Source organism: Somniosus microcephalus, chromosome 9 (genome assembly GCF_052327205.1).
Source record: "Somniosus microcephalus isolate GS21.2 chromosome 9, FLI_Smic_1.0, whole genome shotgun sequence".
Lineage (NCBI taxonomy): Eukaryota > Metazoa > Chordata > Chondrichthyes > Squaliformes > Somniosidae > Somniosus > Somniosus microcephalus.
The window spans coordinates 218,471,640-218,486,189 of record NC_140995.1 but is presented as its reverse complement, the minus strand read 5'-3'; the positions used below and the strand labels follow the sequence as shown (position 1 = coordinate 218,486,189).

General features: G+C 45.7%; 1 protein-coding gene across 5 annotated transcripts in view; it reads right to left on the bottom strand.

Annotated features, from left to right (window-relative positions):
* The window catches only part of rbks (ribokinase), a 211,282-nt gene that overhangs the window by 105,525 nt on the left and 91,207 nt on the right, over positions 1 to 14,550 (bottom strand). The gene's annotated exons all lie outside the window — the stretch shown is intronic.

Sequence of the window (14,550 nt, the reverse complement as noted above, 5' to 3'; positions counted from 1 at the left end):
TGCAGCTGGTGACATAGCTCTGTGATGGCCTCCCTGGAAAGCAGAGCCTCTTCCCAAATAACAACAGAAAATGCTGGAAAAACTCAGCAGGCTAGGCAACAGCCGTGGAGAGAGAAATAGAGTCAACGTTTCAGGTCGAAACGTTGACTCTATTTCTCTCTCCACGGATGTTGCCTGGCCTGCTGAGTTTTTCCAGCATTTTCTGTTGTTATTTCGGAATTCCAGCATCTGCAGTATTTTGCAATCGTACTAGAGCCTCTTCCCACATTGTTCCTCACTGAACTGCAGGTATGAAGTTCTGGGCCTGTTCATTCGAGTGGGGTAAGGCTTCATGTGAGTTGCCCTCTTTCTGCATCTTCTCCCTGCATCTATAGGTCTGTGGACTGCTGCCTCTCCTCATCTCAATTATTAAACCCACAATGGCAACAAGCTTTGCCAGGCATCCCGGTCAAAACTTCACTGTAGACTCAGCCAGATCAGCTAACAAGACGATGAACAGGAACAGAACAGCTGTTCCATCAAGCCAGTCCTAAAGAGTCATGATGCAACTAAGCAACATGGCTTCCTGTGTACCCACTCACTTGTACTTATGTAATCTCCTGGGAGAGGCAAAAAACAGTTTTTTAAAAATCCTTTAGGCCGATTCGAGGAAAAAAAGAACCTGGGAAATTCCTCTCTAACCCCTGAAGATGATCAAAATAAGGAGCTTGCCTAGCTTCTTTTTGAGCTGTTGCAGTGAATCTGCACTCGCCACATGAGCCAGTAACTTGTTCGGAGTGCCGACAACCCTCTGGCGTGAAGAAAATCCTCCTGACATCTAACCTAGTCCCACGCTTGCATATATTTCCCGTGTTTCCCCTAAACCGTGGGACATTTTACTGCGTTAAAGGCACTATATAAATACAAGTTGTTGTTGTAACCTATCTAATTCAAGTCATCTGTCCACACAGACAGTCATTTATTATTTTAAACACTTAAATCTCCCCGATGTCTATACTTTTCTAAAGTAAAAAGACGCAGTTCTCGAAGCCTATCATGATAACTAAGGGCTTTTAAACGAGGGATCATTCTAGTAGCCCTCCTTTGAACCTATTCCAAGGCCTCGATATCACCCACCTTAGAGGAAACCAAAACTGAAGACAGTATTCTAGATGGGGTTTAACTAAAGTTTTGCAGGACGGTATAGTTCTTCTAGTTTTATATTGAATTGTCCTCGCAGTTCACACACGTACTCTAATAGCCTCATGGCACTGATGGTGCCATCAGAAACTCATGTACTGCAACGCCCAAGTTACTTTCCCGTTCAATGGATTTCAATTCTGTACCAAGCATGGTATAAGTTGGGCATTAACCCTACCCACAAGCATGACACTGCAATTATCTACATTAAATGACATCTGCCAGATGCAGGCCCATTCCCCCATTGAATCTGGATCAGATTGTAGTATTTTTTTCTCATCTAGGGCCCTAACACTAGCATAGTTCTTTTTTTTAAATTCACTTTTGGGATCTGGGCATTGCTGGCAAGGCCAGCATTTATTGCCCATCCCTAGTTGCCCTTGAGAAGGTGGTGGTGAGCCGCTGCAGTCCGTGTGGTGGAGGTACTCCCACAGTGCTGTTAGGTAGGGAGTTCCAGGATTTTGACCCAGCGATGATGAAGGATCGGTGATATACTTCTAAGTCAGGATGGTGTGTGACTTGGAGGGGAACTTGGAGGTGGTGGTGTTCACATGCGCCTGCTGCCCTTGTCCTTCTAGATGGAAGAGGTCGCAGGTTTGGGAGGTGCTGCCGAAGAAGCCTTGGCGAGTTGCTGCAGTTCATCTTGTAGATGGTACACACTGCAGCCACGGTACGCTGGTGGTGGAGGGAGTGAATGTTTAAGGTGGTGGATGGGGTGCCAATTGAACGGGCTGCTTTGTCTTAGATGGTGTTGAGCTTCTTGAGTGTTATTGCAGCTGCACTCATCCAGGCAAGTGGAGAGTATTCCATCACACTCCTTACTCGTGCCTTGTTGATGGTGGAACGGCTTTGGGGAGTCAGGAGGTGAGACATCTGCTGCAGAATACCTAGCCTCTGACCTGCTCTTGTTGCCACAGTATTTATGTGGCTGGTCCAGTTAAGTTTCTGGTCAATGGTGACCCCCAGGATGTTGGTGATGGTAATGCCGTTGAATGTCAAGGGGAGGTGGTTAGACTCTCGCTTGTTGGAGATAGTCATTGCCTGGCACTTCTGTGGCGCGAATGTTACCTGCCACTTATCAGCCCAAGCCTGAACGTCGTCGAGGTCTTGTTGCAAGCGGGCATGGACAGCTTCATTATCTGAGGAGTTGTGAATGGCGCTGAACACTGTGCAGTCATCAGCGAACATCCCCATTTCTGACCTTATGTTGGAGGGAAGGTCATTGATGAAGCAGCTGAAGATGGTTGGGCCTAGGACACTGCCCTGAGGAACTCCTGCAGCAATGTCCTGGGGCTGTGATGATTGAGCTTCAATCACCACAACCATCTTCCTTTGTGCTAGGTATGACTCCAGACTGCAGAGCTTTGATCTGATCCGTTGATTGTGGGATCGCTTAGCCCTGTCTATAGCATGCTGCTTCCGCGTTTTAGCATGCATGTAGTCCTGTGTTGCAGCTTCCCCAGGTTGGCACCGCAATTTTAGGTACGCCTGGTGCTGCTCCTGGCATGCTCTTCTACACTCTTTATTGACCTGGCTTGGTGGTAATGGTACAGTGAGGGATATGCTGGGCCATGAGGTTACAGATTGTGGTGGAATACAATTCTGCTGCTGCTGATGGCCCACAGTGCCTCATGGATATCCAGTTTTGAGCTGCTAGACCTGTTCTGAATCTATCCTATTTAGCATGGTGGTAATGCCACACAACACGATGGAGGGTATCCTCAGTGCGAGGACGGGACTTCGTCTCCACAATGACTGTGCGGTGGTCACTGTTACCAACACTGTCATGGACAGATGCATCTGCAACAGGTAGATTGGTGAAGACGAGTTCAAGTAGGTTTTTCCCTCGTGTGGGTTCTCTCACCACCTGTCGCAGGTCCAGACTGGCAGTTATGTCCTTCAGGACTCAGCCAGTCCGGTCAGTAGTGGTGCTACTGAGCCACTCTTGGTGATGGACATTGAAGCCCCCCACCCAAAGTACATTCTGTGCCCTTGCTACTCTCAGTGCTTCTTCCAAGTGGTGTTCAACATGGAGGAGTACTGATTCATCAGCTGAGGGAGGGCGGTAGGTAATCAGCAGGAGGTTTCCTTGCGCATGCTTGACCTGAAGCCACGAGACTTCATGGGGTCCGGAGTCAATGTTGAGGACTCCCAGGGCCACTCCTTCCCGACTGTATACCACTGTGCCGCCACCCCTGGTGGGTCTGTCCTGCCGGTGGGACAGGACCTACCCAGGGACAGGACCTACCCAGGGATGGTGATGGAGGAGTTTGGGACATTGGCTGAAAGGTATGATTCTGTGAGTATGACTATGTCAGGTTGTTGCTTGACTTGTCTGTGGGACAGCTCTCCCAATTCTGGCACAAGTCCCCAGATGTTGGTGAGGAGGACATTGCAGGGTTGACTGGGCTAGGTGTGCCATTGCAGTGTCCGTAGCCGGAGCTGAGGTCGATGCCGGGTGGTCCGTCCGGTTTCATTCTTATTTTGTTTCGTAGCGGTTAGTTACAACTGAATGACTTGCTAGGCCATTTCAGAGGGCAGTTAAGAGCCAACCACATTGCTGTGGGTCTGGAGTCACACATAGGCCAGACCAGGTAAGGACGGCAGATTTCCTTCCCAAAAGGACATTAGTGAACCAGATTGGTTTTTACGACAATCCGATAGTTTCATGGTTACCATTACTGCTACTAGCTTTTTATTCCAGATTTATTTAATTAACTGAATTTAAATTCCCCAGCTGCCGTGGTGGGATTTGAACTCACGTCTCTGGATCATTAGTCCAGGCCTCTGGATTACTAGCCCAGTGACATTACCACTACGCTACCGTTCTTTGTGCCGGTTCCTCCCCTGTGGCATTTACCGTCGACTGTTCCCATTTATTTTGTACTTCCACTGTTTAGTTTCCCTTCCCCAGGTTCATGAGTTCGCACTTCTTAATATTAAACGGCATCTCCCATTTTGTGGCCCAATCGCCCAGCCTATCAAGGTACCTCACAATTGGTCATCATCAGCAAACTTGGAGAGCTTCCCTTCCTGGCCCATGTACAAGCGGACAATGTAAGATATGTCGGCCATAAGTCACAAGGTTGTGGATTTGAGCCCTACTCCAGAGATCTGAGCACATTTTCTAGATTGACATTCCTGTGCAGTACTAAGGGAGTGCTGCACTGTCAGAGGTGGTGTCTTTTGGATGAGACATTAGATGAAGACCCTGTATGCCCCCTCAGGTGGCTGTAAAAGGTTCCAAGGAGCTTTTTGAAGAAGAGCAGGAAAGTTCTCCTGTGTAGGGAAGTATCTCAGTTCTGATGAAAAGACATCGGCCTGAAACGTTGACTCGGTTTCTCTCTCCGCAGATGTTGCCTGATCTGCTGAGTATTTTCAGCATTTTCTGTTTTTATTTCAGAAGTTGTATTGCTAAATTTGGTCATTTAGCTCAGTGCTCTTTGTGGGACCTTGCTGTGTGCAAATTGGCTGCCACATTTGCCGATATTACAACAGTGATTACATTTCAAAAGGTGTTTGATTTCATGTGGCACCTCATTTAATGCTCGGTTTTTTAGTGTCCCTAGGCTATCTTTAAAAAAAATCGGAAGTGGATAATGCTGGCAAGGACACATGTATCGCGCACCTCTAGCTGCCTGAGAAAGTGATGTTGGGCCTTCTTGAACTGCTGCAGTCTTTGTGCTGATGGTGCTGTCACAATAGTGTTAGGTAGGGAGTTTCACTTAACTCTAATGGAATGTTTTTGTTATGCAGACCCCTAATCATATCATAGAATCATACAGTACAGAAGGGGGCCATTTGGCCTGTCATGTCTTGGCCGGCTCTTTGAAAGAGCTGTTGAATTTAGTCACACATCCCAATTTTTCCCCCTTAATCCTGCAAATTAGTCCTCTTCAAGTACATTTGAAAGTTCCTGTGGAATCTGCTTCCACCACCCTTTCAGGTAGTGCGTTCCAGATCTTAACAATCCTCTGCGTGAAAAAAATTCTCCTCATTTCCCCATCATTTCTTTTATTTGAAATCTATGACCTCTGGTTACCGATTCACTTGCCAGTGGAAACAGTTTCTCCCTACTTGCTCTATCAATTTCCCTCATAATTTTGTATACCTCTATTAGATCTCCCCTTAACCTTTTCTGCTCTCAGGAGAACAATCCCAGCTTCTCCAATCTTGCCATATAACTGTCCCTTATCCCTAGTATCACACTGGTAAACATCCTCTGTACCCTCTACAAGGCCTTGACATTCTTCCTAAAGTCTAGTGCCCAGAACTGTACACAATACTCCAGCTGAGGCCTATTGATTGATTTGTGAAGGTTTAGCATGACTTTCTTGTTTTTGTATTCAATACCCCTATTTGCAAAGCCATGTATCCCATACGCTTTCTTAACCGGCTTATCAATTTGCCCTGCCACCTTCAAAAATTATCCACATTAAATTCCATTTACCATGTGTCTGCCCATTTTACCAGTCTGTCGATGTCCTCCTGAAGTATGCTACTATCCTGCTCACTATTTACCATGTTGCCAAGTTTTGTATCCCAAGACAAAAGGCTGGAAACTATAGACCAGTTAGCCTAACATCTGTGGTTGGTAAAATGTTGGAGTCCATTATTAAGGAAGCAGTAACAGGACATTTGGATAAGCATAATTTAATCGGACAGAGTCAGCATGGTTTTACGAAGGGGAAGTCATGTTTGACAAATTTGCTCGAATTCTTTGAGGACGTAACAAACAGGGTGGATAAAGGGGAACCAGTGGATGTGGTGTATTTGGACTTCCAAAAGGCATTTGACAAGGTGCCACACAAAAGATTACTGCACAAGATAAAAAATCACGGGATTGGGGGCAATATACTGGCATGGGTGGAAGATTGGCTATATAACAGAAAACAGAGTGTTGGAATAAATGGTTCATTCTCGGGTTGGCAATCAGTAACTAGTGGTGTTCCGCAGGGGTCAGTGCTGGGACCCCAACTCTTTACAATCTATATTAACGATTTGGAGGAAGGGACCAAGTGCAACGTATCCAAGTTTGCCGACGATACAAAGATGGGAGGGAAAGCAGTGAGTGAGGAGGAGATAAAAAACCTGCAAAAGGACATAGACAGGCTAAGTGAGTGGGCAGAGATTTGGCAGATGGAATATAATATTGGAAAGTGTGAGGTTATGCACTTTGGCAGAAAAAATCAAAGAGCAAGTTATTATCTAAATGGAGAGAAACTGCAAAGTGCTACAGTACAAAGGGATCTGGGGGACCTGGTGCATGAAACGCAGAAGGTTAGTATGCAGGTACAGCAGGTGATCAGGAAGGCCAATGGAATCTTGGCTTTTATTGCAAGGGGGATGGAGTATAAAAGCAGGGAAGTCTTGCTGCAGTTATACAGGGTACTGGTGAGGCCACACCTGGAATACTGCGTGCAGTTTTGGTTTCCATATTTAAGAAAAGATATACTTGCTCTCGAGGCAGTTCAGAGAAGGTTCACTCGGTTGATTCCGGAGATGAGGGGGTTGACTTATGAGGAAAGGTTGAGTAGGTTGGGCCTCTACTCACTGGAATTCAGAAGAATGAGAGGCGATCTTATCGAAACATATAAGATTGTGAGGGGGCTTGATCGGGTGGATGCGGTGAGGATGTTTCCACTGATGGGTGAGACTAGAACTAGGGGGCATAATCTTAGAATAAGGGGCTGCCCTTTCAAAACTGAGATGAGGAGAAACTTCTTCACTCAGGGGGTAGTAAATCTATGGAATTTGCTACCTCAGAGAGCTGTGGAAACTGCAACATTAAATAAATTTAAAACGGAGAAAGACAGTTTCCTAGCTGATAAGGGAATAAGGGGTTATGGGGAGAGGGCAGGGAAGTGGACGTGAGTCTAAGTTCGGATCAGCCATGATCCTATTGAATGGCGGAGCAGGCCCAAGGGGCCATATGGCCTACTCCTGCTCCTACTTCTTATGTTCTTATGTATCATCCGCAAACTTCAAAGTTGTACTCCCTATATCCAAGTCTAATTCATTTATAAATAATGACCTATCAGAATGAAATGTACATGAAACTTGATTGTAAACATTAAAAGGCTGGAGGGATGATTATGAATAGAATATTTGGAGGATGGTGCCCCTCCAGCAGTTACCTGGTAAGCAGTAAAGGAATTTGTGGAGTTTGCAAACAGTGCAGTATGTATGATGTATGATTTTGAATTGATTTTCATGCATTTAGCTGTAGATGGTGGTGTTTAGGGTCTGCCTCCATTCTCTGTGACGTCTCTCCTCTCTTAATGGTTAGCCTAGGTGTTGCTCCCAGGCTTTCCGTCCCATCCTTGGTCATGTAGGTAAGATTGGTAGAAAGGTGGATCCACAAGAAGCTATTGGAGAGTGGAGAAGAGTTCCAAGTGGGTCATGCTAAAATCTGAAAAGTATTGCAGGGATCTGGAGGAGTGCTACATGTGGTGGAATGGGCGGACACACAGCAGATTAAATTTAACGCAGAAAAGTGTGAGGTGATACATTTTGGTAGGAAGAATAAGCAGAGACAATACAAGCTAAATGGTACAATTTTAAAGGGAGTGCAAGAATAGAGAGACCTGAGGGTGCTTGTGCACAAATCTTTGAAGGTGGCAGGACAGGTTAACAAAAGCAGTTAATAAACAGTTAATTCCATACGGGATCCTGGGCTTTATAAATAGAGGCATAGAGTACAAAAGCAAGGAAATTATGATGAACCTTTATGAAACACTAGTTTGGCCGTACTATTCTTATGATCTGGAGGTCATGTTGGAAGAGGTGAAACTTATCAGCTAGCTGGTGGAAGGTTATAATCTGGCCTTCATGTAAGAACGGGCCTGATTTGCTGACCCCTTTCTCATGCCGGGCTCTGCAATCAGCTGAGGTGCATCATCCTGGAAACCTCCATCGTGTTATGTTAGGGAGATAGCTTACAGACCTCATGAGATCTTAAGGGAGGCACATACCTGACTCCAGACTGAGAGATTTTTATCGACAATGGGGTGCTTCTGGCTCTTAACTGGTCTCTTTTGAATGTGTATAAATTGTAGGCTGCGTCGGAGAGTTGGGAGGGGAGCCCGAGCTTCAATTCCCAGCTATGAATTTTGATAAGGGACCACCAGCATGCAGGGCTCGTCCCCGCTATCCCCAAGCCCAAATAAACTGCCTAGGCCTCTCACATGCAATGCTTTTAGTACAACAAACTTGGATGTGGCAATACAGTCTTCCTGCAGATGCCGTGCTGTCAGGAAGTGTGAGTAACTTCATAAACTATATATGGAAATGTACACTCATAAAATGTGTGCAATTGTAGACCTAATTAGTCTCATAAAATTTCTGTGAATGTACACCTATATGCACAGCAGCTTCAAGCAATACAAACTAGAAGGTTTCAGGTTTCATTCTCAAACTGTGTTGGGTTCACTGATCTCAACTGAGGGGGCAATAAGGGAGGTCCAGTTGATAAAACAAAGATTAATTTCAGTGTTAAGATGGGCGATAGAATGCAATGGAGCATGGTTTTGAAGTAATGAACTCTGGTAGTTTAAGTTCAGTCTTTTGTAGATGGAAGCATAAAAGTATTGATCTCCAAATGTGACACAGTAGATTCAGAAAGAATGTATGAAAAAAAAATTCTCACCCACTCCCTTTTACCTCATTTAAATTCTTGACCAAGGCATAACATTTTAATCCATATAATCGCATATTTTCCCCAATTACAATATTCATAACAGGAGTACTTGACAAACTTCTCAGATTATGAAAATGCAATATCCTAAATGTTGTGGTGGTAGAGGCAACAACTCGTCTTGCCTCCATCACCACCATAACAACAGTCTTTGTAACAACTGGCTGTCAAAGTAATTCATTAAATGTGAGACAGTTCAGAGACAAAACAAGGTGGTATGTCATAAGACAACAACTTGCATTTATATAGTAGTTTTAATGTAGAAAAGCATCCCAAGGTGCTTCACAGAAACATAATGAAAGAAAAATGGGCGCCAACACAAAGGAGACAATCGGACAAAAAGCTTTAAGGAGGGTCTTAAAAGAGGAAAGGAGGGGTTTAGGAAGTGAATTCCAGAGTGTGGGGCCGGGACGAAAGCTGGGGTGAAGGGAGGGGGACATGCACAAAAGGCCAGATTCAGAAAAGCAGAGTCTGGGGAGGTGGGGTGATGGTGCTGGAGTTGCAGAACTAGAGGAGGTTACAGAGATAGGGAAGGGAAAGGCCATGAAGAGGTTCAAACACAAGGATGAGAACTTTAAAATTGGTGTTGGGGGACCGGGAGCCAATGTAGGTCAGCAAGGACAGGGGTGATGGGTGAGCAGGACTTGGTGCAGGCAGCAGAGTTTTGGATGAACTGAAGATTACGGCGGGTGGAGGATTGGCGGTCGGACAGGAGACCATAGGAATAGTTGAGTCTTGAGGTGGAAAGGGCATGGATGAAGCTTTCAGCTGCAGATGGGCTGAGGCAGGGGTAGAAGCGAGCAATGTTATGGAGGTGGAAGTAGGCAGTCTCTGTGATGGAGGATATAAAGTCAGAAGCTCAGCTTGGAGTCGAATAGGATGCAGAAATTGGTGGCGAGGGTATGGTATTTGTGTAGAAAATTGATGGGACTGAAGGCCGATAAATCCCCAGGGCCTGATGGTCTACATCCCAGGGTACTTAAGGAAGTGGCCCTAGAGATAGTAAATGCATTGCTGGTCATCTTCCAGAACTCGATAGACTCTGGAACGGTACCCATGGATTGGAGGGTAGCTAATGTTACTCCACTATTCAAAAAAGGTGGTAGAGAAAAAGCGGGGAATTATAGACCGGTAAGCCTGACATCGGTAGTGGGGAAAATGCTAGTCTATTATAAAAGATGTAATAGCAGAGCACTTGGAAAGCAGTGACAGGATCGGACAAAGTCAACATGGATTTACAAAAGGTAAATCATGCTTGATTAATCTACTGGAATTTTTTGAGGATGTAACTGGTAAAATAGATAAGGGAGAACCAGTGGATGTGGTGTATTTGGACTTTCAGAAGGCTTTTGATAAGGTCCCACATAAGAGATTAGCGTGCAAAATTAACGCACATGGGATTGGGGGCAAGGTATTGACTTGGATAGAGAACTGGTTGGCAGACAGAAAGCAAAGAGTTGGAATAAACGGGTCGTTTTCCGAGTGGCAGGCAGTAACTAGTGGGGTACCGCAGGGATCGGTCCTAGGACCCCAGCTGTTCACAATATATATTAATGATCTGGACGAGGGAATTGGATGTAATATCTCCAAATTTGCAGACGACACAAAGCTGGGCGGGAGGGTAAGCTGCGAGGAGGATGTCGGGAAACTTCAGTACGATTTGGACAGGTTGGGTGATTGGGCAGAAACATGGCAAATGCACTATAATGTGGATAAATGTGAGGTTATCCACTTTGGTGGCAAAAACAGGAAGGCAGATTATTATTTGAATGGCAATAGATTGGGAGAAGGGGAAGTGCAAAGAGACCTGGGTGCCCTTGTGCACCAGTCGCTGAAGGTAAGCATGCAGGTGCAGCAGGCGGTTAAGAAGGCAAATGGTATGTTGGCTTTCGTAGCAAGAGGGTTCGAGTACAGGAACAAGGATGTCTTGCTACAGTTGTACAGGGCCTTGGTGAGACCGCACCTTGAGTATTGTGTGCAGTTTTGGTCACCTTACCTGAGGAAGGACGTTCTTGCTATGGAGGGAGTGCAGCGAAGATTCACCAGGCTGATACCTGGGATGGCAGGAATGACGTATGAGGAGAGATTGTGTCGATTGGGCTTATACTCACTGGAGTTTAGAAGATTGAGAGGGGATCTCATCGAAACCTATAAAATTCTGTCAGGTCTGGACAGACTAGATGCAGGAAGGATGTTTCTGATGGCCGGGGAGTCCAGAACCAGGGGTCATAGTCTAAGGATAAGGGGTAAGCCATTTAGGACTGAAATGAGGAGGAATTTCTTCACCCAGAGAGTGATGAACCTGTGGAATTCTCTGCCACAGAGGGCGGTGGAGGCTAGTTCATTAAATATATTCAAGAAAGAGTTGGATATATTTCTTGAGGCTAAAGGGATCAAGGGATATGGGGAAAAGGCAGGGACAGGGTACTGAATTTGGATGATCAGCCATGATCTCATTGAATGGCGGAGCAGGCTCGAAGGGCCGAATGGCCTACTCCTGCTCCTATCTTCTATGTTTCTATGTTGGGAGCTGAAGGCGATGGCTTCAGTCTTCCCAATGTTTAACTGGAGGAAATTACAGCTTATCCAGGACTGGATATTGGAAAAGCAGTCCGACAACACAGAAGTAGTGCAGGGACCGGGAAAGATGGAGGGGAGGTAAACCTGGGTATCATCAGTAACACGTGAAAGCTGACCCTATGGGCTGGATTTTGTCAATGGAGGTGACTTGGAGGCGGGACTGCTGCTTGTCGTGTCAATGTCCCGCCTCCATCCTCGCCTGACCATTCAGAGGGATTTTCCCCCGATTGAGCTTGTTAAGCCCGCCCGGCGGGCTCAGCAAGCCAATTAGGAGGAAGTCACTGACAGATCACGTCAACATCAGACGTGCTATCTGTCAAGACTTCTTGAAAGAAGAAATGACAGCATTTGACAGCTCTGTGAAGCTGTCAAAGACTGACATTCTCTTGAGTTTGATTCGTTTTTGTGGTGAGGACTGAAAAAACATTGTAAAAAAGTAAATTTCAGCTGTCTGATGGATCGGAGGGTCCATCAGTCATTACCTGAAATTGACAAGGTGGATGTCCGCTCTCCCGATCCAGCACGGCTAAAGGCTACAGAAGTAAAACAAGGTAAGTGAACACTTTTTAAACTTAGCACTCACCTTGCATACTTACCACTCCACACTTGCACCCATCACTCACCTCTACACCTTACTTCCAGGTGCCTCCGACTGCCGCAGACCTCCTCCACGTCTCCTCCAACCCGGCGATGTTCTCCGAGGTTGGGAAGCCTTCACCTGTGAAGGTAAAATGGCACTAATCCCTTTTTCTGCCTGTTAACTACCTGTTAACAGGCAGTTAAAAGGATTAAAAGCCTTTCCCGCCTCCAGGAGACGGGACCCGAAGCTGCACATCCTCCCGCCTCCGATTTTACGTGCTGTCCCGCCTCCATGCCCGCCTCCTCGGGGCTTGGAAAATCGAGCCCTATGTCTGCGGATGATGTCGCCAAGGGGCAGGACATAGATGAGGAATAGGAGGGGGGCAAGGATAGGTCCTTGGGGAATTCCAAGGACAGAATTCTGCATGGGCAGAAAGAGAAGCCATTCCTGGAGATGTTCTGGCTATGATCGGATGGGTAAAGCTGGAACCAAACGAGGGCAATCCAACGAAGCTGGACAATAGAGGGAGGATGGTGTGATCGATACTGTCAACGACTGTAGAGAGGTTGAGGAGGGATTCTTCACCACAGTCACAGTGTATGTCATATGTGACTTTGGTTAGGGCTGTTTCAGTCCTGTGGCAGGGACAGACATTTAATTGAAGAGATCGAAACATGGAGTTGTAGAAAGATAGGCACAGATTTATGAGGAGACAGCACGCTCAAGAACTTGAGAGGAAATGGAGGTTGCAGAAGGGGCGATAGTTTGCAAGGACAGAAGAGTTGAGGGTGGGCTTTTTGAAGGGGGGTGGGCGATGACAGTGGTTTTGTAAGGTGGGGTAGAGCATCTGAGAAGAGGGAACCATGTACAATGTCAGATAGCATGGGGGCCAGGAAGGGAAATTGGCTAGTTAGCAGTTTAGTGTGTATGGGGACAAGAGGTGGGTCCCATGGATAGTATCAGCTCAGAGAGGGCATGAGGGGAGATAGGAGAGAAACTGGAGAAAGTTGTGGGTTCAGGGCTATGGCAGGGAGGGAACCTGGGGGGAGATTTTAGCTCAGTTGGAAAGGGGAAGGGGCAGAAGCCGCTTAATGGATGGTCTCAATCTTAGCGACAAAGAAGTCCATGAGCACCTCACACTTGTTGGTGAGGATGGAAGGGGCAGGGGAGAGGGGTTTAAAGGAGACAGTTGGTAGTGCAGAAAAGAAGCCAGGGTTATCTTTGCTCTCCAGGATGATCCTAGAGTCATGTGCAGTTTTGGTAGAGGACATTGTGGCTCAAAAGCGCTTGATGTGGTCCAGCCAGATCTGGTGATGGATAGCTAAACCAGTTGTGTGCCAGACATGCTCAAGGACTTGAGAGAGCAAAAATGGAAACCACACCAGGGAATTGACCAGCTGGGAGGGAGTAAAGATGTTGCTTTTTTCTTTCTACCAGCAACAATAACTGGAGTAATTGTTTCAATAAAAGCAAACCATGAACTTGTTTGCGCAGATATTCTGTGCTTGGAACAGAATTTCAATCAACTCCAGACAATTTTTCCCTGTGGAGTTTAGCTCCTCCTACATATACTATTCAGAGAATAGAACTAGAGAAACAGTCCTCAAGAGAACTGTCCCCACCTACACAGAATCCTCAGCAAGTGGAGATCCTTATGAATAGACTCTGGTCCCCACCACACATACACACAAATATTTAGGTCCCAGACAAGCAAAGACCAGCTTCCTGCATTTTCTTCCCAATATAAGCAGTCTTTAAAAAAAAGTTTACACAATTTCCCAGCATTGTTTGGAACCCCCCAAATTCTTACATCACACATTATATAACTAACACACACATATATGAATTGGCGTAGTGAGAAATATGAAACCAATATAAAATCTTTGTTTCAATCTAACAAGGAAATACACCCTTGGATGGATCACAGGAAAGCTTTATGTTAAGAGCTGAATGTTTAAATAGACAAATGATAAATTGTTGTACCACAGCCCATTTAAATCATTCATTTATTCAAACACTAAAAAAAAACATATTTGACACAAATGTGAGCTGAAGTCCAGAAACCAATGTTGTCACTAGGGGATATTGGCAGCCGGTAAGTGTGTGCCGAGCACCAAAAACAATATAATTGGAGGCACATTTTACACATGGGTGGTGATTTTGTAGCAACTGTTATTCTTGGCAAAGGGATCCATATCTTGGGAGCAAAGAGGAAATGGCCTGGGACACTGGAAATCCAGGCTTGGCTCAGGTATACGCGTGTAACTAGAGTTGTTGTTGGTGGTGGAGGTCCGGGCATTTGCATTCGGTGCCCAATAAATCAGCCCAGTAATAAAATACTTCCTTTACCATATCGCACCATGTACACGCAATCAAGCAGAAAGACATACATTTCTACAGGTATGCTTCTACTTCACGGCATGTAGAAATACATCCTGTTTTATTCATAGTTGTCAGCATTACGCTGCAGGCAAGGATTAAGAATTTTGTTGCACAATATTGGTGACCAAAGTAT